The following is a 24,926-nucleotide window of genomic DNA, read 5'->3' on the forward strand; positions in this document are numbered from 1 at the left end:
AATGCTCTCCCACTGAGAGACCTGACACCTGACCAGGTTCATTTCCCAATACCAGATCAAGTACAGCCTATCCTTTTGTAGGTTTATCTACATATTGTGTCAAGAAACCTTCCGGAACACATCTAACAAACTCTACCCCATCTAAACCCTCACTCTAGGGAGATGCCAATCAATATTTGGGAAATTAAGATCTCCCACTACAACAACCCAGTTATTATAAAAAAATACAAAATGCTGGCAGAACTCAGCAGGCCAGACAGCATCTATGGGAGGAGGTAATAACGACGTTTCAGGCGGAAACCCTTCATCAGGAGTGAAGTAACATGGGATGGTTGGGGGGGGGATAAGAAGTGGGGGGAGGGATAGAGAACTGGGAAGTGATAGGCTGGAGGGAAATGAGCTGGGGGAAGGTGGAGAATTATGGGAAATAAAAGAGAAAGAAAGGTAGGGCTGGGGGGAGAGATTATAGTGAGGGGGAAAAGAGAGAGAAAGAGAATCAGATTAAAATAATAGATAGGGATGGGGGTAAGGGTGGGGGGCAGGGGTATCAATGGAGGTCAGTGAGTTGGATGCTCATGCTGGCAGGAAGGAGGTTACCTAGGCGGGAGATAAGGTATTGCCCCATCAACCTGTGTGTGGCCTCATCTTGACGGTAGAAGAGGCCATGGACAGACATGTCGGAGAGGGAGTGGTCTGTGGAATTGAAGTGTGTGGCCACAGGGAGATCCCACCACTGCTGGAGGACCGAGCACCGGTGTTCGGCGAAACAGTCTCCCAGTCTGCGGCGTCCTCTGTTGATGTTGCATTTGGACTTTCAGAAGGCATTTGACAAGGTGCCACACATGAGGCTGCTTACCAAGTTAAGAGCCCATGGTATTACAGGAAAGTTACTAACATGGTTAGAGCAAACATGAGGAAATCTGCAGATGCTGGAAATTCAAGCACACACACAAAATGCTGGTGGAACGCAGCAGGCCAGGCAGCATCTATAGGGAGAAGCACTGTCAACGTTTCAGGCCGAGACCCTTCGTCAGGACTAACTGAAAGGAAAGATAGTAAGAGATTTGAAAGTAGCAGGGGGAGGGGAAAATGCAAAATGATAGGAGAAGACCAGAGAGGGTGGGGTGGAGCTGAGAGCTGGAAAGGTGATTGGCAAAAAGGATACAGAGCTGGAGAAGGGAAAGGATCATGGGACGGGAGGCCTAGGGAGAAAGAAAAGGGGAGGGGAGCACCAGAGGAAGATGGAGAACAGGCAGAGTGATGGGCAGAAAGAGAGAAAAAAAAGGGGGAAAAACACTAAATATATCAGGGATGGGGTAAGGAGGGGAGGAGGGGCATTAATGGAAGTTAAAGAAGTCAATGTTCATGCCATCAGGTTGGAGGTTGGAGGTTGGTGTGGTATACTGCGTCCAGTGCTCCCGGTGTGGCCTTTTATATATTGGTGAGACCCGACGCAGACTGGGAGACCATTTCGTTGAACATCTACACTCTGTCCGCCAGAGAAAGCAGGATCTCCCAGTGGCCATACATTTTAATTCCATGTCCCATTCCCATTCTGATCTATCCATGGCCTCCTCTACTGTCAAGATGAAGCCACACTCAGGTTGGAGGAACAACACCTTATATTCCGTCTGGGTAGCCTCCAACCTGATGGCATGAACACTGACTTCTCTAACTTCCGTTAATGCCCCTCCTCACCCCATCCCTGATATATTTAGTTTTTTTCCTCCTTTTTTTTCTCTCTTTCTGTCCATCACTCTGCCTGTTCTCCATCTCCCTCTGGTGCTTCCCCCCTTTCTTTCTCCCTAGGCCTCCCGTCCCATGATCCTTTCCCTTCTCCAGCTCTATATCCCTTTTGCCAATCACATTTCCAGCTCTCAGCTCCACCCCACCCCCTCTGGTCTTCTCCTATCATTTTGCATTTTCCCCTCCCCCTTCTACTTTCAAATCTCTTACTATCTTTCCTTTCAGTTAGTCCTGACCAAGGGTCTCGGCCCAAAACGTTGATAGTACTTCTCCCTATAGATGCTGCCTGGCCTGCTGCGTTCCAACAGCATTTTGTGTGTGTAACATGGTTAGAGCATTGATTGATTGGTAGGAGGCAGCGAGCAGGAATAAAAGGGTCCTTTTCTAGTTGGCTGCCAATGACTAGTGCTGATCTGTGGGGGTACCACTTCCTCTATGCTGTATATAAATGATTTAGATGATGAAATAGATGGCTTTGTTGCCAAGTTTGCAGATAATATGAAGATTCATAGTGAGACAGGTAGTTTTGAGGAAACAGGTAGGATGCAGAAGGACTTGGTTGAGGAGAATGCGCAAGAAAGTGGCAAATGAAATATAATGTTGGAAAATGCATGGTCATGCACTTTGGTAGTAGAAATAAATGTGTGGACTATTTTCTAAGCAGGGAGAAAATTGAAAAATCTGAGATGCAAAGGGACTTGGGAGTCCTTGGGCAGAACACCCTGAAGGTTAACTTGCAGGTTGAGTCAGTGGTGAGGAAGGTAATTGCTATGTTAGCATTCATTTCAAGAGGTCTAGAATACAAGAGTAAGGATGTGATGCTGAGGTTTTAAAAGGCACTGGTGAGGCCTCACCTTGAGTTTTGTGAACGGTTTTGGACTCCTCAACTTATAAGAGTTGTGCTGGCATTGGAGAGGGTCCTGAGAAGGTTCACAAGGATGATTCCAGGAATGAAAGGATTATCATACGGGGAACATTTGATGGCTTCGGGTCTGTACTCGCTGGAATTAGAGGGATGAGGGGGGATCTCACTGAAACTTTTTGAATGTTGAAAGGCCCACTCAAAGCAGATGTGGAAAGGATGTTTCCCATTGTGGGAGAGTCTTGGACAAGAGGGCACAGCCTGAGGATTGAGGGGGACCTTTTGAAAACAGAGGTGCAGAGAAATTTCTTTAGCCAAAGGGTGGTGAATTTGTAGAATTTATTGCCACATGCAGCTGTGAAGGCCAGGTTTTTAGGTGTACTTAAGGCAGAGGTTGATAGGTTCTTGATTGTACATGACATCAAAGGTTACAGGGAGAAGGCCGGGAACTGGGGTTGAGGAGGAGAAAAAAAAGGATCAGCCATGATTGAATGGTGAAGCAGACTCAATGGGCCAAATGGCCTAATTCTGCTCCTATGTCTTTTGGTCTAACCATTTACATGGCAAGTCTGTGGGCACTTCAGATCAGCACCATTAAAACATACTTGAATGCCTTCTTTGGGATGTCCACAAGAATCCTTTCTGAGACAAAGCAGAAATAGAAAGGAACAGCAGACTTTCAATGCTACCATCTACATCTGATTTACTTTTATATTGAAGTGGGTGTTTACATTTATACTGGCATTAAAGATATCATGGTAGATTACATTGGATTGCAGAGAATTTTGAGGTCACAATTTAAAAAACTCAGATGGGGTAGGTGTAGAAAATTAGAATATTATAAATGTTATATAATATCCTAAGTATTAAAGAATACTTACAGCATCTGCAGAATCTCTTGTGTTAATAGAATACTTTGTTTTGTGTGGTCCTGTACTTGCTGCTTATTATAGATCAGGGTATGAATAATCTTTATATCAAAATAGTTCTAGAAAAGGCAGACCATTTTAATTTACTCATCTAAAACTATCCCTCCATTTCTTCTGGCATTCTTTTTCTCTAAATAATTCAGTTGTTTTTGCCTCTATTGTTGCATCTGGAAGTTTTTGACCTGTTATATCAGTTTGATATTTCATTTAAATAGTTTAAAATCATAACCTCTAGTTCCACTTCTGAAGTACACCCTTCAACAACCTTGTGCCCTTTTATGATGCCACCTTACTGAAAAGCACGAGCTCTTTGTCCTTGCTTATGGCATTAAACACACTTCATGATAGATATCAATAACTTTCCCACAAATAATGTTAATATAAGCTATAATAATGTTTTTATATACTGATGAAGGGTCTCAGCCTAAATGTTAATTGTTTATTCCCTCTATAGATGCTGCCTGACCTGCTGAGTTCCTTCAGTGCTTTGGGATTTCCAGCATCTGCAGAATCTCTCATGTTTATTATTTTTCCCTCATGTACTTGTCAATAAAAAAAGATTATGAATTCAGGGAAATTTGAATATTTAAAAAATAGCTTCTTAACCTCTTTCTTTTAATGTCCTGACCATTTCATTTGTCCATCTAAATTCCACTATTACCTTGTATAATTTTAAATAACATTAAATCTGTATATCTGTGTATAATTACCATTAATATACCTCTGAACTTATCGTTTGCCAACACGGATACAATTTCGTATTCTTTCACCGGCGTCATTAATGTTTGCGGTGAAATGTTCGGGCTTTACTACAGACCCCTGTGGAATACTCTGGGCTAAAGTGGAGGAGCAGTGGTTAAATTGCTAGTTAATCCAGAGGTCTGGCCTGAATTCAAATCTGAGCATGATGGCCGTGGCACGACAATTCAGTTATTAACCTGGATTATTTTAAACAAATTAGATAAAAATCATGATGGCGCGGAATTGTTACAAAACCATATCTAGTCCACTGGAGAAAATCTTTACCTTTACCTGTCTATGACTGCGAATCTCCCAAAGTGTTTGATTCTTAAATGTCTACTGTTCGAAGAGGGTGGACAGTAATTGCTGGCTTTGCCTGGATAATGAACATTTTTTTAAAAAAAGTTTACGCAGAACAGGATGAGCCCTTTACCTCAGTTATTGTTATATAAGACGTCCCTCGTGCTAACTCGAGATTATCAATGTCAGTACTTTTCATGGACTGTATGCGAGGCTGATGATGGGTCTGTTTTTGCCACACTTGTTCCTGAGCATAGCAGGCATACCATTAGCTTGTTAGCAAACTCATAAATACCTCTTTGTTGTCCCTTAACTCTGATGGATACTGACGTCTCTGATAGTTCCTGAATCGTGTGTGTGTGTGTGTAGGAAGTTGAAGACTGGCAAGGCAGCATCAGCGGCGGTGATGCTGTCAGTGTGAGCGGCTGCTTGCATCTCGGGTCACTGACGCAGGGCGATCACTCGGGCGGGTGGCCAACCACTACCTGGGAGCCTTCCGTTCGGCCCTAATTTCTCCGGTGTTCCTGGGAGGCGCTCCCAGCAGAGCAGAGTCGAGCCGCCACGAACGAGCTTCGCGTTTAAGGACAGTCTCCGCCTGTCGGCGCGCGCTCCCGAGCCGCGACCCCGAACGAGAACAAGTCGGACCGAAGTGAGCGGAAGTTCCCGCGGGGCTGAGGTAGTTGCAATCGAGAGAGTTGGGGTTGGTGATTATTGCTGCAGATTTATTACATTTGACCGGTGAGCTCATTGGCAGGTAAATCTCAACATTTCGATAGCTTTGAATTAAAACCTTCAGTTTTGGTATGTAGGGTCTGAAAGCCCATTACTTTTGAATCAGTTTTTTGTTAGAATTGATTGAATTCATCAAGTTGAAGGCGATGGATATATAAATTGAGTGTGTGCGCGCGCGCTCATGTATGTGTCTGTGTGTTAAACGGGACTTGCAAAGGTCTTGTCTTGCGTGTAAGGAGCGGTGTGACTACGGTCCAAGTACTACGTCCATTCGGAGCCTCGGTTGCCCTCAGGCCTGTCCCATCGCACAGGGCTATTGGCCAATGACCCCTGTAGATGAGCTGTTGGAGGAAAACAGGACTAGTCAACCGTGTGTTTTCTCCGTGATAAAGGATAACCTTTACTGAACACTTCTCACGTTGATAAAGAAAACGGGAGCTCGTGTAGTCAGAAAAAACCCCAGAAAATGCTAGGAATACTCTGAATATCGGCAAGATATAGCTGTACTTGAGCTATAGGGTAAAGGGGGAAATGGAAGGGAAATCAATGGCATATTTGTGTGTTTTGATTTGGTGGGGTCATTCTGCATAAACATCGCGAGATTATTTTGTTGTGCAGATACTGCAGTTTTTACTGCCTTTACTGCATCGAACCTTTTGTTATCAAGCAATACGTTTTGCTTGTGGTGGATGTTCAGGAGCTGAAGGGAAAGCAACTGGCGCTAATTTGTGGAAGGAAAGTTATATATGGGAGGGTTGATCTGGTGTCGTCTAGATGGTCGGGAGAAAGTTGTCAGAGTGCCCACGTGATGGAATAAGTTCAATGGTTCCATTTAATGTCAGTGAATGTATATGATATACAACCTGAAATTCTTACTCTTCACAGGCATCCACAAAACAGAAGAAAAACTGCAACGAATGAATGACAGAAAAAGTTAGAACCCCAAAGCCTCTCTCCCGCTCCCACACACAAACAGCATCAAAGCATCACTCCTCCCCTGCCCCACTGTTCCAGCTGAAAGCATCAGCTCCCCCACCCCCCACACACACTACCCACCATGCAGGCAAAAGCAAAGCCCCCAAAGAGACCATGATCTAAAGTCCACCAAAAATCACTGTTCATCCCAACAGTTTGACATCTCACAGGCTCTTTCTCTCACTAACGAGGAAGAGAGAGGGATCACTCCTGTCACAGAGAGAGAGAGAGAGAGAGAGAGAGAGGAGGCCAACAGCTCACTAGCTCGAGTTCCCAGCTTGAGAACCGTGGAGAGTGGCAAGCTTAGAAGCAAATTTTAATCGTTGATTGACACTTTGAAGTTAGAAACTGTGATATGTTGCCTGTTTTTTGTGGTATATCACAATGATTTTGGCCAGTATCAGGGTTGAAACAACAACCTTGCATTCCACATCAGTAAGGTCAAGGGATTGTCTTCAGGGAAGGGGAGTTGAGGGAACACACACTAGTCCTTACCAATGGATCAACAGGGGGTGAGCAATTTCAAGTTCCTGGGTGTCAACATCTCTGAAGATCTATCCTGGGACCATCATATTGATGCAGTTACAAAGAAAGCATGACAGTGGCTATATTTCTCCAGGTGTTTGAGGAGACTTGATATGTCACCAAAGACTCTTACAGGTTTCTACACACGTATCAGGGAGTGCATTCTAACTGGTTGCATAACCACTGCAGAGGATTAGAAAAAAGCTGCACAAGCTTGCAAACTCAGCCAGCTCCATCACAGATTGTAGCTTCCCCAGTATTGAGTTCACCTTTCAAAAGGTGATGCCTCAAAAGGGCAGCATCCATCATTGAGGACCTGCCTTCTCATTGCTGCCATCAAGGAGGAGGCACAGGAGCCTGAAGACAAACACTCAATGCTACAGGAACTGCTTCTTCCCTGCTGTTACCAGATTTCTGAATGGACAATGAAGACATGCACTATATCATGATTTCCCCCCTCCCCCTTTTTTTGCATTACTTATTTATTATATATATATATGTATTATATATAGTGATTTATAGTTTTTTATTATGTACTGCTGCAAAACAACATATTTTCATGATATATGCCAGTGATATTAAACATGATTCTGATTCTTCTGCTTCTGAAAATTAAGATTGCTTTTTTTTTAAAAAATAAGTGTTTTTCACACTCATGTGATCTGGTGAGCAATCTGAAAATGTATGGTAATTTATCTGGAGATATCAGATAAGGCAAGAGCTTAAAAATATGCTAGAGATTTGTCAATGCAGCAGGGTTTATGGAAACTACGCTTAAGAAAGCAGATGACATGTCAAGTGTTTTCCTTTATTGGACAAAGCACAGACTATAAGAGCATTATTGTACTGAAACTGTGTAAAGCAGTTAGACCACAGGTGGAGTACTCAAGTTTAGTTTATCACCAGGTAGGAAAGATGTGATCGCTCCTTCAAGGTTCAGCCAAGAGATATAAAAATGTTGTAAGTGCCAGTTTTGAGAAAGGACTGACTAGGTAGATCTTGTTTTCTGTTGAACAGAAATAAAATTTAATTACAGCATATAAAATAGTGACTAGTAAGTACCTATTTTACCTTAGCAAAAAACATAGAATAATGGTTAAGGGGATAACCATGTGGGGTTTTAGCCCATCATACCCGTTCTAGTGATGGAGCCTCTACAAAACTTTCAGGGAGAGAATAACCTATGGGTGAAGAGATTTCTATTTGTTTGTGAATGTTGAACTCCTCTTTTCTTTGATGATTCCATTCCATTTCTTTTCCTGATTCCATGCACCCCAGGAAAAAAAACTCTGCATCTGCCATGTCAGGCCCCATAAAGACTTTGTATATTTTAACACATTTAACAAGAGGTGTGTTAAGAAACTTCAGGAATTCTGGAGGTGGCTGCATGAATTGGGTGGATTGAGATTGGAAATCCCATTAATTTTTTAAAAAACTTACTTGTTTGTGGTGTGTTTTAACTCAAGAGGCCACAGTTAAGACGTTGGAATGGGTTTAGTCTCAATGGTTCTATTTGGACAAAATGTGTTAAAGGCTTCCTCTATGCTGTAAATTTCTGTAATTTTGTATGGAGCATTGAAGCATAAATTGGAAGTGATGTTAACTATGGAAATTGATAGAAGTACAAGCACACTCTGCAGAAGTGTGACTGTTATTTTTAATCTCATGTACCCATAATGTGGTTAACAGGATGCACATAGGCTTGAAAAGTGGTTGTATATTAGGTCTGAAGCTGGAAGGACAGTAATGAGTTAGGTGGTTAAATATGAGTCTTAACATTCTTTATTCTAATTCTTTGAAGATGGAAAGAAAAGTTGTTCAGAAATGACTAGTCTTGGAGCTGAAATGCCAACTTTGGTAGGTGGGCATGCAGATGTGGGCATGGGGAACAATAATCTGACTTTAGTTTTATTTTCCTCTGGCTTTGCTTAAAAAGTACAGTTCTTGTTGAAAACACAAGAGATGCTGGAAGTCCAAAAACACAAAATGCTGGAGGAACTCAGCAGGTCAGGCAGCATGTATGGAAAGGAATAAAAAGTTGACATTTTAGGCATTGTCATCATCAATCGTTGAAGTTTCTCTTCTAAATTGTGCTCTGAGGTGGGCGAATGTGTAAATTAGTCTCTTCATGTTGATGTCAATAGGACGATTCATCTGTCTCTATTTTGGTTCAAATGTCACAAAAGTGAGGAGGGGAGAGTGTATAACTATCAGAATATTTGAGTAATGATCATGCTTCAGTGAATGCTTAGTGTCAAGTAGAGCCTGAACGGGCTGTGGTAGGAAGAATGACAGCTTGGAGAGAGGAAAGCAATGTTGACAGATCCAACACAGAGTGCATAAAATGAGATTCCTTTGGAGATGGACAGCTAATGCTGAAGGGAGAAACAATTCTGGTAGGGGCAGTGGTGGGTGGGGAGCTGGAAGGGTTGGCCATCAAAAGAAAATCGTGCGTTAAGTATGTCGGTGAAACTGATAAAGTGGGTGGGGGGGGGGGGAGAAAAGCTTGAACATTGAACACAGGAAGGGAAAATGAAATAGAATGGGATTTGGTGACTTAAGTTTGCAGACTATTGAAATAAAGTTTTAAAATCTGTATTCTATATTCTAATTTGGAGCATCTCAAAGTGCTTTACTGCAGTTTATACAGGGTGATTATTGTTGCCATTGTTATAGTGATTATTATTGTCACTATCAACAATGTGATGATGGCCAGATTGTTTTTTTAGAATGTAGTTTGAAGGTCTAAATATGGGCTAGCAAATCATATCTGTTCTTCAGAACTTCTGTGCCACGCACAAAGAACTACACAGGAACTGTGAAGCACTGACATAAACTCAGTGGCCATTTTATTAGGTACACCAGCTAATTAATTCAAATATCTAACTAGCCAATCATGTAGCAACAACTCTGCATAAAAGCATGCAGACATGGTCAAGAGGTCCAATTGTTCAGACCAAACATCAGAATAGGGAAGAAATGTGATCTAAGTGACTTTGACCTAGTTGGTGCTAGGTGGGGTGGTTTGAGTATCTCAGAAACTGCTGATATCCTGGGATTTTCACACATAACAGTTTCTAGAGTTTATAGAGAATTGTGTGAAAATCAAAATATCCAGTGAGCGACAATTCTTTGGGTGAAAATGTCTTGGTAATGAGAGAGAAGCGGAGAATGGCCAGACTGGTTTAAGCTGACAGGAAGTTGACAGTAACTCAGATAGCAACACATTACAACAGTGGTGGCACTAAAAGCATCTCTGAATGCACAACGCATTGAACCTTGAAGTGGATGGGCTGTAGCAGCAGAAGACTATGTACAGGAGATGCCTAATAAAGTGGCCACTAAGTGTAGTTGACAGACAAAAAGAAGAATTGAAAAACATGCATTAAAGAAACTGTACATTGAAATTGCAAAGTACACTTGTAACATTAGAACCTGACCCAGAAACCAGAGCAACATTCCAAATGTGATTCGATAGGCGAGTAAAGAGAGGGAGGAAATACAAGTAGAATACGCTGAGTACATGTGTTTGGAGCTATTGGTAAGTCAGGAAGGTGAATACCAGCAAAGAATAATTTAAGGTGAAAGGAATTTTTCCATTTGTAATTTGCAAATGCATAGTTAAAGGATAGTATTTAATATATATATATTTTTAAACTTGTGAAGCCTTGGTTTAAGATGAACCTCCTCTCCCCAGTTTTATTATACAAGCAAGGTTTGGAAGAAGAGGAATTATGGTTAGATTAATTAAAGAATTGCAGCTTGGCAACCTTGTTTTCCATGATCCTATATAAATCCAGCAGTTAAAGCTGCAATCCAATCAATAAATTGAAATTGTGAAGACATAACAGTGGATGTTGAGAGATTTGCAATGGGCTGGAAACTCACCAAGGGGCTTTAGTGATATGGTGAACCATAATGCAAAGCTGCAGTAATTTTAATTTCCATTTAAATTCTGATATTAGATGATTACCTTAAAATCTTCTTAGTATCGGTTGTTTAAATGTGTAACTGGGCTTAGTCGTGTTTACAGTCTCTAAATAAGCTTGTGTACATGCCACTTTTTTGCTGGTGTTCTCAAAATGGTATAAATTATTAATTTGTTCTAATGGTAGGCAAACATTACTATGCAGGATAAGGAGAAAGTTAGAACATCATCATCTGTTCAATATAGAATTTGAAACTAAATGTTTTAAAATAAATTTATCCCCATTCTGTGTCTTGTCCTGTTGCCATGTATAGATGAGAGGGTTTATCACCCATTCTCTGTCCTCCAATTTGAGCAGCTTGACTAAATTGACAGATGAATGCATAATTTTTCCTTCCTATTAGGGACATCCATATTGGGAACAGTGTGGCTAGAACTGAGAGATAAAGGGATCAACAAAGTTGCTGCTCCCTGCTGCCAATCCACTACTATTTATTGACTTGCATCTGAGAATAGGTTGCAAGTAGCAAAGAAAATTTGCTGAAAATGATAGTTAATGGGATTAAGCTGGTAACTGTGGGCACAGATCATGCAGGGGCATTGTGGTCTAATGTATTCTATCACTGCAGTAGGGGAATATAGAGCTGCATATCTGCGCTTTCCTGGCGTGAAGCGCAACAATATCAGAGTGGTTTTTATCCTATATCTAATCTTCCTACCGGTCCCTGAACATGATTACGAGACAATGATGGTAATTTAGACTGTTCTATGAATGCTTTTTTGGCTCTGAGTTAGAAGTTCTGGATTCCAGTCTCATTTAAAAATTGAGAACAAAAATCAGGGCAATATTAGGGATATGCTGTGGTGGTATCATCTTTTAGGCAAAAATTTACTAATGGGCTCCATTTTCTCTCTCAAATGGATTTAAACGATCTCATAGCACGGGAAGGAAAACATGAATAATCCATAGCCGATATTTATTCCTCAACCAATATCTAATCTATTCTAATCTACCTAAATCTATTCAGTCTAAGATTGAGTGAGCTAGGGCTAGAAGTATGAGAGGCAACTGAGTGGACAGCCATCACCTTTTTCCCAGGGTGGCAGTAGACAACACCATGGGATGTTGTTTAGGGGAGATGTCAGGGGTAGGTTTTTACAGAGTGGTGGGTGGTATGGATGGTTATAGAGAACATTTTAGAGACATGTAGATGGGGATAAAAGGGTTATGGACTATTTAAGGTGGACGGGTTAGATTGATCGTGGTTTATAAGGTCAGCACAGCATTGTGGGTTGGAGGACCTGTACTCTGCTTTGCAGTTCTATTTTCTATTCCTTTATCTTGATTTTTATCATTATTGTATGTGGAATCCAGCTATGTGCAAATAGGCTGTTGCTTTTCCTAACATAGAGTGACCTAAATTTCATAAAAATTCTACTTTGTAAAGAGCTTTGAACTTGTTTCATGGAACTTCCTATATTTAGCTCTTTGGGTCAAAGTCTGAACACACGATTCACAAAACATCAATGGCATAACCTTCACAAGCAAACACGAGGAAATCTTCAGATGCTGGAAATTCAGGCAACAGACACAAAATGCTGGTGGAACACAGCAGGCCAGGCAGCATCTATAAGGAGAAGCACTGTTGACGTTCTGGGCCGAGACCCTTCGTCAGGACTAACTGAAAGGAAAGACAGTAAGAGATTTGAAAGTAGGAGGGGGAGGGGAAAATGCAAAATGATAGAAGACCGGAGGGGGAGGGGTGAAGCTGAGAGCCAGAAAGGTGATTGGCAAAAGGGATACAGAGCTGGAGAAGGGAAAGGATCATGGGATGGGAGGTGTAGGGAGAAAGAAAGGGGGTGGGGAGCACCAGAGGGAGATGGAGAACAGGTAAAGTGATGGGCAGAAAGAGAGGGGGGGAAAAAACCTAAATATATCAGGGATGGGGTAAGAAGAGGAGGGGCATTAACGGAAGTCAGAGAAGTCAATGTTCATGCCATCAGGTTGGAGGCTACCCAGCTGGTATGTAAGGTGTTGTTCCTCCAACCTGAGTGTGGCTTCATCTTGACAGCAGAGGAGGCCATGGATAGACATATCAGAATGGGAATGGGATGTGGAATTAAAATGTGTGGCCACTGGGAGATCCTGCTTTCACTGGCGGACAGAGTGTAGGTGTTCAGCGAAACGGTCTCCCAGTCTATGTCGGGTCTCAATGTATAAAAGGCCACACCGGGAGCACGGGATGCAGTATACCACACCAGCTGACTCACAGGTGGAGTTGCCAATCACCTTTCCGGCTCTCAGCTTCACCCCACCCCCTCCAGTCTTCTCCTATCATTTTGCATTTTTCCCTCCCCCTCCTACTTTCAAAATCAATTACTATCTTTCCTTTTAGTTAGTCCTGACAAAGGGTCTTGGCCCGAAACATCAACAGTGTTTCTCCTTGTAGATGCTGCCTTGCCTGCTGTGTTCCACCAGCATTTTGTGTGTGTTGCATGGCATAACCTTCTGTGCTTTTCCCTCTCAAACACTTGAGTTTAACTTCAGCTTTACTATTCATCCCCATTTCTTTCACTAGGGTTTCACCAAGTCTACTTGGTTCCATACCTTATGGTTGATCCAAACATGAACAAGTTAGTTAACTTCATGTAGTAAAGTGGAAGTGGACAAAGAGCATAAAGAAAACGTAGGACTAGTAGATTTGAAATGTTAGAATACAAGAAATAGAAGTGACAGTTGAACACGAACCCCTGATCCACCATTTAATAAGGTCATAGCTGATATTGTGTTTCAAGTTCACACTTCTGCACGTTCAGTCTCTTATTCCCAATAGTATTCCTGGTATATTGTACCCTGCCTCCAATATAATGCCTGATTGATCAGCTGTGGTACACTGAACTGAAGAATAATCATGGTTTAGAATGAAGAAGTAGAATCACTATGGGTGGGAGTGTAATAACTAGGGCCAAAAATGAGTAGATTCAATTTACAGGCAGTGAGAAGTAAATTACTGGAGAGTGAGGGTAGTACAATAGTCATAAAGAGCTATAATATTTGTATAAACCAGGCCGAGTTAGGAGAGTGCATTTGGGAAAGCTCCCCGGGAAAGCCGAAAAGCAAACTATTTGATAGATAATGCAACATAGTTAATTATTTCATCAAAATTAAGGGATCCTCCAGGAAAAATTGTATCAGTATTTTCAATGCTTTGTATTGACTTTGAAAAGGACATAATTTAGTTGCAAACACGAGTTTTGAAATTAAGTAGAACTATTTATATAGGTCTTGAAGGGTAAATGGCTAGGATGATTGGGAAATAGTTTTGTCTGTCCATAATGGTAAAGGATCTAATTCTAACAAATCTATCCTGTAATTTGGAATCTTGGGATAAAGTAATTTGGCAGGGGGATGGGAACTAGAGTGATAGGTCTGTTTGTTTACAAGCAGAGGCAATGTGTAGTAAGATGTTCAGGAAAGTCAGGCTGATGATAGGGCAGAATTGCAGTCAGTGGAGTCAGTTGCAGTGTAAAAGGGGGGACAGAATCCAATAGGGTGTGAGGTGAGGGCCTCCGTTGATCAGAGTTGACCATGGGTATTGCATCCTAGCTGTCTATATATGCAAACCTGGGCAGGATGATATGGAGACCAAGCTGTTGCCCATGTCACAAACTCCCCCTCTCCACACATCTGATGAACCCAAAGGGACGGCAGAGGCCGATACAGTTTGGTACCAGCAGCATCGCAGGAGTTGCCAGTCAACATTGAACTCAATATAGGACAGCCTTAGGGACTCCAGCTCTGGATTTTTCCCTTGGGGGTTTATTCCTGAAGCTTTCCCCATGAGTGGTTGTAGCTACAAGGCAGCGGAGGTTTGAGATCAGAGTTTTTCTTCTTCTGGAGAAGCTGCAAACCACAGCTGATGAGTCCCATCTGCACCAGTAACCTGCCTTTGCCCCTTCTCCTGTCAGTAGAAATGGTTCCGCTGTAAAAATAGTAGCTAAGTCACATGTGGCAACCAGTATCTGGACTTGATTGTCAGAGGCGTATGCCATTGGGAGCATTTAATAGGTAGTGGGAATTTGTCCCCCACTACCATCCCCAGCTATAACAACCCTAAGGAACTAGATATAGCACTGAAGGTGTTATAAGTGAATATGCACAGTATATGGAATAGATGATCTTATAGTACAGTCAGAAATTGGCAGGGATGACATTATGGGCATCACTGAGTGGTGGCTGAAGCAAGTGTAACCCTCAGATTCTGTCGGCTGTGTAAGTTTAGGGAAGACGATCTCTGGCCCCACCAAACACGTGAGACTGAAATGCACAACCTCCTGTTTGGATGGATGCTGCATGATTTGTTACCCTGTTACAAATCAGTACCACGAAATAACAGTACACCAAATGCAATTAAATGATTTAGCTTTATAATTCCTAATTTGACTAAAGGGTTAGTAAAGAAAAACAAAAAGAAAAGGGCAAACACAAGGAAATCTGCAGATGCTGGAAATTCAAACAACACACACAAAATGCTGGTGGAACACAGCAGGCCCATTTTAATGAAGCAGTCTAATGTGCACAAGTTGGAGCTCTCAGTTTTCCTTTCAACGATCCTCCATTGATTTTCCCGGGCTTCATTAACTCCCGGCCCCACTCCGAGTCCACTCCTTTGTGATGTCTATGACCTCTCCTTTCTGGCATCTTCTGTCTCCATCTTCCGCTGAACAAAAGACCTAGATCACCTTGGGGTCAGGCACACAGCACGAAATCGCACTCGGGCACACAGCATAAAAACACACTCCCCTCATTAGACAGCTCACATTCCAAAGCACATGTTATATTGAACCATAACCCAAACACTGCTTCTACAGAAAGACCATTACATTAGCAGTGAAACTTTTCCCCAGGTGTTACAGAAGATTATAGCTGAGAGCGTAACATCCAAAGATACACATATCGAAAGAGCAGGCAGATAAGCATAGGGGGTGATGTACTCTGGTTTTAAAAAGAAAATGATACCAAATCCTTAGAAAGGGGTGACATAGGATTGGAGGCTGTAGAAACTGCTCGGGTAAAAAATAGGCTGATGGGAGGTTTATATACAGGCCTCCAAATGGTAGCCAGGATGTGTGCTACAGATTACAATAGAATATACAAAATGCATGTAAAAAGGGCAATATTACAATAGTCATAGGGTATTTCAATATGAAGGTAGATTTGGAAAATCAGGTTGATGCTGGATCCTAAGGGAAGGAATTTTTAGAATGCCTACAATATGGCCTTTTAGGGCAGCTTGCGGTTGAGTGCATTAGGGAATCAGCTATCCTGTATTGGGTATTGTGTGATGAACCAGATTTGGTTAGGGATCTTAAAGTAAAGGAACTCTTAAGAGTCAGTGATCATAAAATGACAGATTTCACCCTGCAATTTGAGAGGGAGAAGCTAAAATCAGATGTATCAGCTTTACAGTGGATTAAAGGGAATTCAAAGCCAACATAAAAGCCAAAGAGACAGCATATAGAACCATAGAACACTACAGCACAGTACAGGCCCTTCAGCCCTCCATGTTGTGCTGACCCATATAATAAAAAAAAGTACTCAACCCACACTACCACATAACCATGTGCCTGTCCAAGAGGTTCTTAAATACCCCTAATGTTTTAGCCTCCACCACCATCCCTGGCAAGTTATTCCAGGCACTCACAACCCTCTGTGTGTAAAAAAAAAACTTACCCCTGATGTCTCCCCTAAACTTCCCTCCCTTAATTTTGTACATATGCCATATATAATAGAGCATTGTACATATATAATAGAGCAAAAAATTAGTGGGATGTTAGAGGATTGGGAAGCTTATTTTGAAAACAACAGGAGACAACAAAAAAAGCCATGGGGGGGGGGGGGGGGGGTAAAAGGTGAAATATAGAAGCTAATTTAGCCGACAATATCAAAGAGGATGCTAGGAGTTTTTTTCAGCTATATAAAGAGTAAAAGACAGATGAGAGTAGATATTGGACTGCTGGAAAATGATGCTGGAGAGTTAGAAATAAGGGATAAGGAAATGGCAGGAGAACAGGATTTTGCATCAACCTTCACAGGAATACACGAGCAGTATGCCATAAGTTCAAGTATGTCAGGGAACAGAAGTGATTGCAGTTGTTGGTAATGATCTTTCAAGAGTCACAAGGCTCTGGAATAGCTCGACAGGACTGTAAAATTGTAAATGTCACTCCACACTTCAAGAAGGGAGGGAGGTAGAAGGAAGGAAATTATAGACCAGTTAAATTGACCTCAGTAGTTGTGAAGATGTTGGAGTTGATTGTTAAGGATGTGTTTTCAGGGTACTTGGAAGCACATGATAAAATACATGATGGTCAGCATTGTTACCTCAAAGGAAAATCCTGCCTGACAAATCCATTGGAATTCTTTAAGGAAATAACAATCAGGATAGACAAAGGAGAATTGGTGGATATTGTGTACTTGGATTTTCAGAAGACTTTTGACAAAGTGCCACACATGAGGCTGCTTAATAAGCTAAGAGCCTATGGTATTAAAGGAAGGATACAAGCATGGATGGAGCATTGGCTGATTGGCAGAAGGCAAATAGAGGGAATAAAGGGAGCCTTTTCTCATCGCCTAGCGGTATTCTGCAGGGGTTGGTGTTGGTACCACTTTTTATGTTACATGTTAATAATTTGAATGATGCAATTGAAGGCTTTGTGGCAAAGTCTGTGGACAACATGAAGATAGGTGGAGGGGCAAGGAAGCTGCAGAACGTCTTGGACAGATTCAGAGAATGAGCAAAGCAGTGGCAAATGAAGTACAGTCTCAGGAAGTGTATGGTCGTACACATTGTATAAGGAATAAAACCATATACTATTTTCTAAACAGGGAGAAAATTAAAAAATCCAAGGTGCAAAGGGCTTGGGAGACCTCATGTAGGATTCCCTAAAGATTCATTTGCAGGTTCAGTCGATGGTGAAAAAGACTAATGCAATCTTATCATTCATTTTGAGAGGACTGGAATATAAAAGCAAAGATATGCTGCTGAGGCTTTCTAAGGCACTGGTGAGGCCTCACTTGGAATATTGTAAATGGTTTTGGGCTCCTTATTTAACAAAGGATATGCTGTTTTTGGAGAGTGTTCAGAGGAGGTTCATGAAACTGATTCCAGGAATGAAAGACATTGTGTGAGGAGAGATTGGTGACTCTGGGCCTTTATTTGCTGGAATTTGAAAGAATGAGGTGTTGGGGAGGGCGGGTTGGTGGGGATCTCATTGAAACCTATTGAATGTTGAAATGTCTAGACAGAGTGGATGTGGACAAGAGGTTTCCTATGGTGGGGAGTCTACGACCAGAGGGCACAGTCTCAGAACAGAGGGACCTCCATTTAGAATGGAGATGAGGAATTTCTTTAGCCAGAGGGTGGTGGATTTGTGGACACAAAATACTCTGCAGATGCTGGGGTCAAAGCAACACGCACAACATGCTGGAAGAACTCAGTAGGTTGGGCAGCATCTGTGGAAATGAGCGGTCAATGTTCCTGATGAAGGGTCTTGGCCCGAAACGTTGAATGTTTGTTTCCATGGATGCTGCCCGACCTGCTGAGTTCCTCCAGCATGTTGTGTGTGGTGGATTTGTAGAATTCTTTCCCATAGGCAGATTTGGAGGCCTGGTCACTGGGTATATTTAAAATAGAAGTTGATACCAGGAGAAGGAAAAGATTGGGGTTGAGAGGGAAATGGGTCTGCCATGATGAAATGGCAGAGCAGACTCGATGGGCTGAATGGACTAATTCTCCTATGCCTTATTTTTTTATGGTCTAACATGTGGAAAAGTGATCTATTTATGGCTCTCTATGAAGAAAAAGGAGAATTTTAGTTTAAAAAGGATATTTAAGAGGTAGAGCAGCAAGCCAGATGGTTGGGAAAACAAGACGATTCATCAACAGGTGACCAAAACGTTGATCACGGGACAAGTTAAGGTATGAAGGTAAATTAGCGTAAAATATTAAAAAAAAGTAAAAGCCTTTACAACCATGTAAAAAGCAACAGAGAAGCAAAATACATATGAATTCCTTGTCCCTAGGAGAAATTAAAACAAGGATTTTAAAAAAAGATGAGTCATAGTAACTTCACTGAAGAAGTTATTATGAACATGTTGGAAATGATAGGAAAGCAAGAGATGAATGATGCAGGGAGATGATGAAATCAGTATTAGTAAAGGGATAGTACTGAGGAATTTCATTATCATCGTTATGTGCTGTGTCATATGATGTAGGTGATCATGGTCTATGACCAAGATATGTTCTTGGCAAATATTTCCACCAAAGTGGTTTGCCATTGCCACCTTCTGGGCAGTGCCTTTACAAGATGGGTGACCCCAACCATTATCAGTACTCTTCAGAGATTGTCTCCATGGTGTCAGTGGTTACATAACCAGGACGTGATATGCAGTAGCTGCTCATACAACCATCCATCACCTGCTCCCCTGGCTTCACATGACCCTCTTCGGGGAATTAAGCAGCTACTACAATTTGCCCATGGGTGACCTGCAGGCTAGTGGAGGGAACTCGTGCTTTGCACCTCCTTTGGTAGAGACATATCTCCACCCTACCCCCTACCACCCACACTAAAGAATTTAAGGACTCTTTAAAAAGCAGCCTGATTGTAAGCTACAGTGCCATAAATAGATTTGTGGAATTAGGAGTAACATGTCAGAATGGTTAGAGAATTGTTTATAGAATAGAAAAGTGTAGGAATAAATGTGGTGTTCACGTTAACATACAATCACTAGTAAGATCCTGTGTGGATCAGTACTAGGAACTCTGTTTTCATAATCTGGGCCAATGACTTGGATGAAAAGAGTAAAATATTGAAGTTTGCTGACTACTGAGCTGCATCTGAGGGCACCATCTGTAAAGAGATAGAGGTAACAAATGTAAAATGAGTGGGCAAGAAAATAGTAAAGAGACCTTGATGTGAGATTACATACTCTAATTAAGTTCCAAATTTTAAATGGTAGAAAATGATCAAGCATTCTCATACAAAGGGGTTCTTGGTGTTCTGACTTGTGGAACAGGAAGTATACATGCAGCAAGCAATGAGGATGGCAAATGGTTTGCTGAACTCAATTGTAACTGACTAAATTTGATGTTGAAGTTGCTCAGATGCAAAATTAAAGTCTAATCCAACCCATGTTATTTTTTTTCCTTAACTGATTTTCATGCGTTTGCAGGGAAGCAAAAAAGACTTCCAATTCTGCATGTAAGCTGGTATTGAGGAAAATGAGTGAATGCATGTAGTAATAATAGCTCAATAGTCTTTGATAAGGCTTGACTTGGGTTAGATGCTTTATTTGAATGCATGCTCAAATTGGGTAAATATAGTTGGGACTTTAGGCTCTGATCAAGCTCCAGTTTTCAGTACAAAAGGATATTTTACCAATGTTTTGTAGGGCTTTAGTGAGACTATATTTGGAACATTGTGTGCACATATCCTTTATGACAGATATCTTTGCTAGTGTGACATAGATTCAATGGAATGAGTTTGAGATCAGGGGTTTGTACTCCTAGGAGAGAGTAAGTAATGATGGAGCATAGAAGAATGAGAAATACAATACTCTTGGGAGATGGATGTTGTGAGCCAATTCTCGCAGGCTGAAGAAACCAAGGCTAGAGGGATAGAGACAAAGACTTACTTCTTACAAGGTGGTAAATGTTTGGAATCCTTCAATTGATCTCTCACAGTTCTTTGAATTTATTGATTACATTCAAGACTGAAATTAGTAGATGCTTAGAATCCAAGAGGATCTAGGGATATTGGAATTGGGTATGAAGTAGATTTGATATGAAGATCAGTCATAATTTGTTGATGGGCTCACATTGACCTGCACAGCTTCTAATTTGTTCTTTTGTGAGGGTAGAGGGCATCTCTAAAAATACTAAAAGAATCCCAGATCTATCTTAAAGTAACTTTGTTGGTTGTCAGTTTTGGCATTCATTCCTTCCACCGGTATATACTGTGTACACCTATCCACAGGTGAACAGCGGTAATGGTCTGACTATTTACAGCAGACCTACCAGACCAGTAACCTCTGTGATCTAGGCTTGTGTGGAGAACTTGGTTATTTGCAACTTTATTTCAAAATCACGTGCCTCTCTGACTTATCAATGATTCTTCATTGATCAAGGTCTCGCAGGTCCAACTCATTCTAGGTCTTCAATTCATGGACTGCAGTTGTTCAAGAAATTCTGTTATCACCCTCTTTAAGGGTAGTTTAATTTGGGTAATAAATAGTGGTGTTGCTGATCATTCATGAATGAGAAGACTATTATAGTATGTTCCTTGTTCCCAATTTGGGTAAATATTTATTTTATTATTAGATATGATGGTGATTCTTTAATATTTTTGATCCCTGGTATTGGATTTCCCACCATGGATGATACCTTACTTTGAATCTACCAAACTCCCGAGTAATAATTAAACATATTTTTTAAAAATAGGTCACAATTAATTATCCTTTTTTAGTGATGAGACAGCCCAAAGGCTTTTTCAAACTGGAAGAAATGTTATCTTATCCTCTGTCCCTATTGATATAACCTCAAAGGGAGCTTTCTGTTGAAAGAGTTTGATATTATTGGATTATGAAATTATGCTACCTACTAGGCTGAAGAAATATCTAATTCTTTGCAGTTAGGGGGTGGCTCCTGGACACTGCCATATTCAAAAGAAATTAAATGGAATAATGTAGTAATGCATTTCAAGGAACTGTGGTATTGGAGAACAGGACACAGCCACTCTAACTTACTGTTCCCATGTTAGTTCTAACAGGGCTATCCATTTGGTCTGTCTCTTCTTGGTTGATACTCTTGGTGGTGTTCAAATGATTGGAGGTATTAATGAAGGGTGGTGATTGTCTAACTATATAGACTTTATTTGCAATGACTAGCATCGGTGGACTGCACTGGTATATTATCCACATTGTAGGAAAAATGTCTGCGCCAGAGAGAGTGCCGAGGAGATTCACAAGAATGTTGCCTGGAGGACTTGAGTTATTGGGAGATTGTGATTGGATAACATCAACACAATATGCATGAGGAACTCAACAGGCCAGGCAGCATTTATGGAAAAGAGTGAATGGTCGACATCTTCAGCTGAGACCCCTTCATCAGGACTGGAGAAAAAAAGATGAGAAATCAGAGTAAGAAAGTGAGGAGAGGGGAGGAAAAAGTACAAGGGAGTAGGTGATAGGTGAAACTGGGAGAGGGGGAGGGGTGAAATAAAGAGCTGGGAAGTCGATTGGTGAATGCGGTACAGGGCTGAAGAAGGGGAAATCTGATAGGAGAGGACAGAAGGCCATGGAAGAAAGGGAAGGGGAGGAGCACCAGAGAGAGGTGATGGGCAAATAAGGAGATAAGGTGAGAGAGGGAAATCAGAATGGTGAAGGTGGTGGGGCAATTACCAGAAGTTTGAGAAATTAATATTCATGCCATCAGGTTGGAGGCTAGCCAGACAAAATATAAGGTGTTGCTCCTCCCACCTGAGTGTGGCCTCATCGTGACAGTAGAGGAGGCTATGGACTTACGTCGGAATGGGAAGTAGAATTTCAATTGCCTGTTCTTTGCCTTTCTCATGTCCAACAGGGATCAGAATATCTCCAGTCTACAGAACTCAGAACCTGCAGTCTCCAATGCCGTCAGCCACAGATGTCCCCAGACAGTTATTCCTGTTGCCAACCTCTGGTTCAAACAATCCCAAGCAGATTCAGAACCCAGATTCTATTGCCATCAATGCAGGTTCCAGTGACCTCGGACATCTCCAAAGAGCTGATTGCGCAACCTCCAACTCCAACTCCAACTCCAGCCTTGACCTCCGGGTCTTCACACGCAGCTGCTGGAACTCCTGTCTCCCCTTCTCCCACCACCACTCCGCAATCCCATCTCCCTCTGGTCCCACTGCCAGCTCTTGGGCCCTCGGAGACTCCATCTTCCTTTCACCCCACCATCCCTGAACACTCCAAACCTCCTTTCCCCTCAGACACTACCAACCCCTTTCCTCCCTCTGATTCCAGCTCTCATCCATGCCGGGTCTTCACCATTCCCTCTGCTTTCCCTCTCAGAGGAAGAACATTCAGTCCTCAGTAAGGTCCTCACCTTTGTGCCCACACCTCAGTGAGTTCCATGCCCACCACAACACCAAGCTCTTCTTCTGCTGCCTCCGTCTCCTAGCCTGTTTCTTTGTCAAGGACTCTCCAGCCCACACTGATAACTCCTTCTCCGTCCTCAATCCCTCCTCTTCCTGGATATCCTGACCTGGTCTTCTGCCTGCCCTGGACCTTTTCATTGTCAACTGCTGACGCGGCATTAACTGTCTTGACTTTAACACTCCTCTCTCCTATTCCAATCTCACCCTTCCAAATGCTCTGCTCTCCATTCCCTCCAGATTAATCTTAACCTCACCATCAAACCCACAGATAATGTTGGTGCTGTAGTAGTCCGGTGTACTGACCTCTACCTTATTGAGGAGCAACGCCAACTCTCAGGCACCTCCTCTTACTTACCCCTAGAATAGGACCCCACTAAGGAACACCAGGCCATCATCTTCCACACCACCACCAACGTTATTGACTCTGGGGATACCCCATCCACCGCCACCGACCTCATTGTACGTCCCCTTTCTACCTCCTACTCAAGGTCCACAAACCTGCCTCTCCAAGTAGACCAATATTTTCAGTTTGTTCCTGCCCCACTGAACTTGTATCTGCATACCTGTTTTATCCTCCTGGTTCAGTTGCTGCCTACCTACATCTGTGACACTTCACACATGCTTTTTTCAATGATTTCAAGCTCCCTTATTTTCTTAATTTTGCTGTAGATATCCAAGTCCTATACCCAAGCCTCCATCCCCCATCAGGACAGCTTCAAGCCCCCTGCTTTTTTCTGAGATGATAACATTGATGAATTTAAAGTTGCTGACCTCTCCATCTCTGATCCCCAATGAGGTCTGTGTCATGAACCTCCTGTTTTCTCCTGAAGTCAATAACACTGGGCAACAATTTTTTTCAGAAAAGTTGCTTCCTTAGAATTGTTAATTGTTTATGGTAGACCACTTGAAGCTGAACACAAATATAATTTCAGACTACTTGTATTATGTAGGATTTGGAGAAATAAAGAAATAAACTTTTATTGAATATAATGTGTTTAATTGAATAATGTTGCTGACACTTTGCAATAATTGAATAATGTTGCTGATGCTTTGCAATAATTCAACTAAGCTAAAAATGTTTTATTGATGATTTTCATTTGTGCTCAGTGTCTGGGGCTTCCCCTTAAGTGTCCAACAATAGTCAGCTAGCATTGATGGATTCTGGTTGTCCTGATATCTTTTCTCTATGACTGTAATGTTCTGGTGAAAGCTTTCACTGTGCTCATCACTGACACCGCCAGAATTTGCAGGGAAAAAGTCTAAATGGGAATGCAGAAAATGAACCTTCAGTGACATGTTGCCCTTCATGGTTTTGTACGCTTGAAGCATGTTGTCCACCAGCTGCACGTAGTTTGGTGCTCTGTAGTTGCCAAGAAAAATTTTACTGGAAATTCTTCAAATTGTCTGTCACTGATGACCTGTTTGATTTGTGGGCCAACAAAAATGTAGTCCTTAGTTTTGGCATCAGTTATTCTGACTTAAATTATGAATTGAAATAACAAATATAGGTGATTTTGAAGCAATAATGCATGATAGGGGAATTTCATGGTGATTTTCACAGTCTTCTTCATGTGCCTTGCGCGTTACATGCTTCGACGATCATGGCTTTCCACATCGAACAATCCCACGCAGCATCAATGATATCTCGCACACCTAGATCTGTTAGTTCTTTCACATTGTCCATATATTATCTTCTTTGCCTTCCTCTGCTGTGTTTCCCAGGCATATAGCCTTGTAAGGAATTCTATTTCTCTCTTTCTGATGACATGACCCAGGAATTTATGTTTCCTCTCATTTAATGTTCTTATTAAAGATCTTTCTGTATGGGCATGTTGGAGTACTGTCTCATTAGTCTCATCTTTTCACGGTCAGCAGCCCAAAATCCACAAGATATAGCCGAAAGTATTCAGGAAGCAAAATCTTTGTTGTGCTATGCAATCAGCTCCTTGGTCTTGCTGACATTGAGTGAGAGGTTGTTGTTGTG

At 41.8% G+C, this 24,926-nt stretch overlaps 1 protein-coding gene across 1 annotated transcript in view; it reads left to right on the forward strand.

The window, feature by feature from the left end:
• The first annotated feature begins 5,062 nt into the window (after window positions 1–5,062).
• Window positions 5,063–24,926, forward strand: part of ndrg4 (NDRG family member 4) — a 214,831-nt gene continuing 194,967 nt past the window's right edge. The window contains exon 1 of the mRNA XM_073069634.1: window positions 5,063–5,332. The gene's annotated coding sequence lies outside the window, so the exon portion shown is untranslated. The remainder of the gene's footprint in view (window positions 5,333–24,926) is intronic.

Source organism: Hemitrygon akajei, chromosome 17, assembly GCF_048418815.1.
Source record: "Hemitrygon akajei chromosome 17, sHemAka1.3, whole genome shotgun sequence".
Taxonomy (NCBI): domain Eukaryota; kingdom Metazoa; phylum Chordata; class Chondrichthyes; order Myliobatiformes; family Dasyatidae; genus Hemitrygon; species Hemitrygon akajei.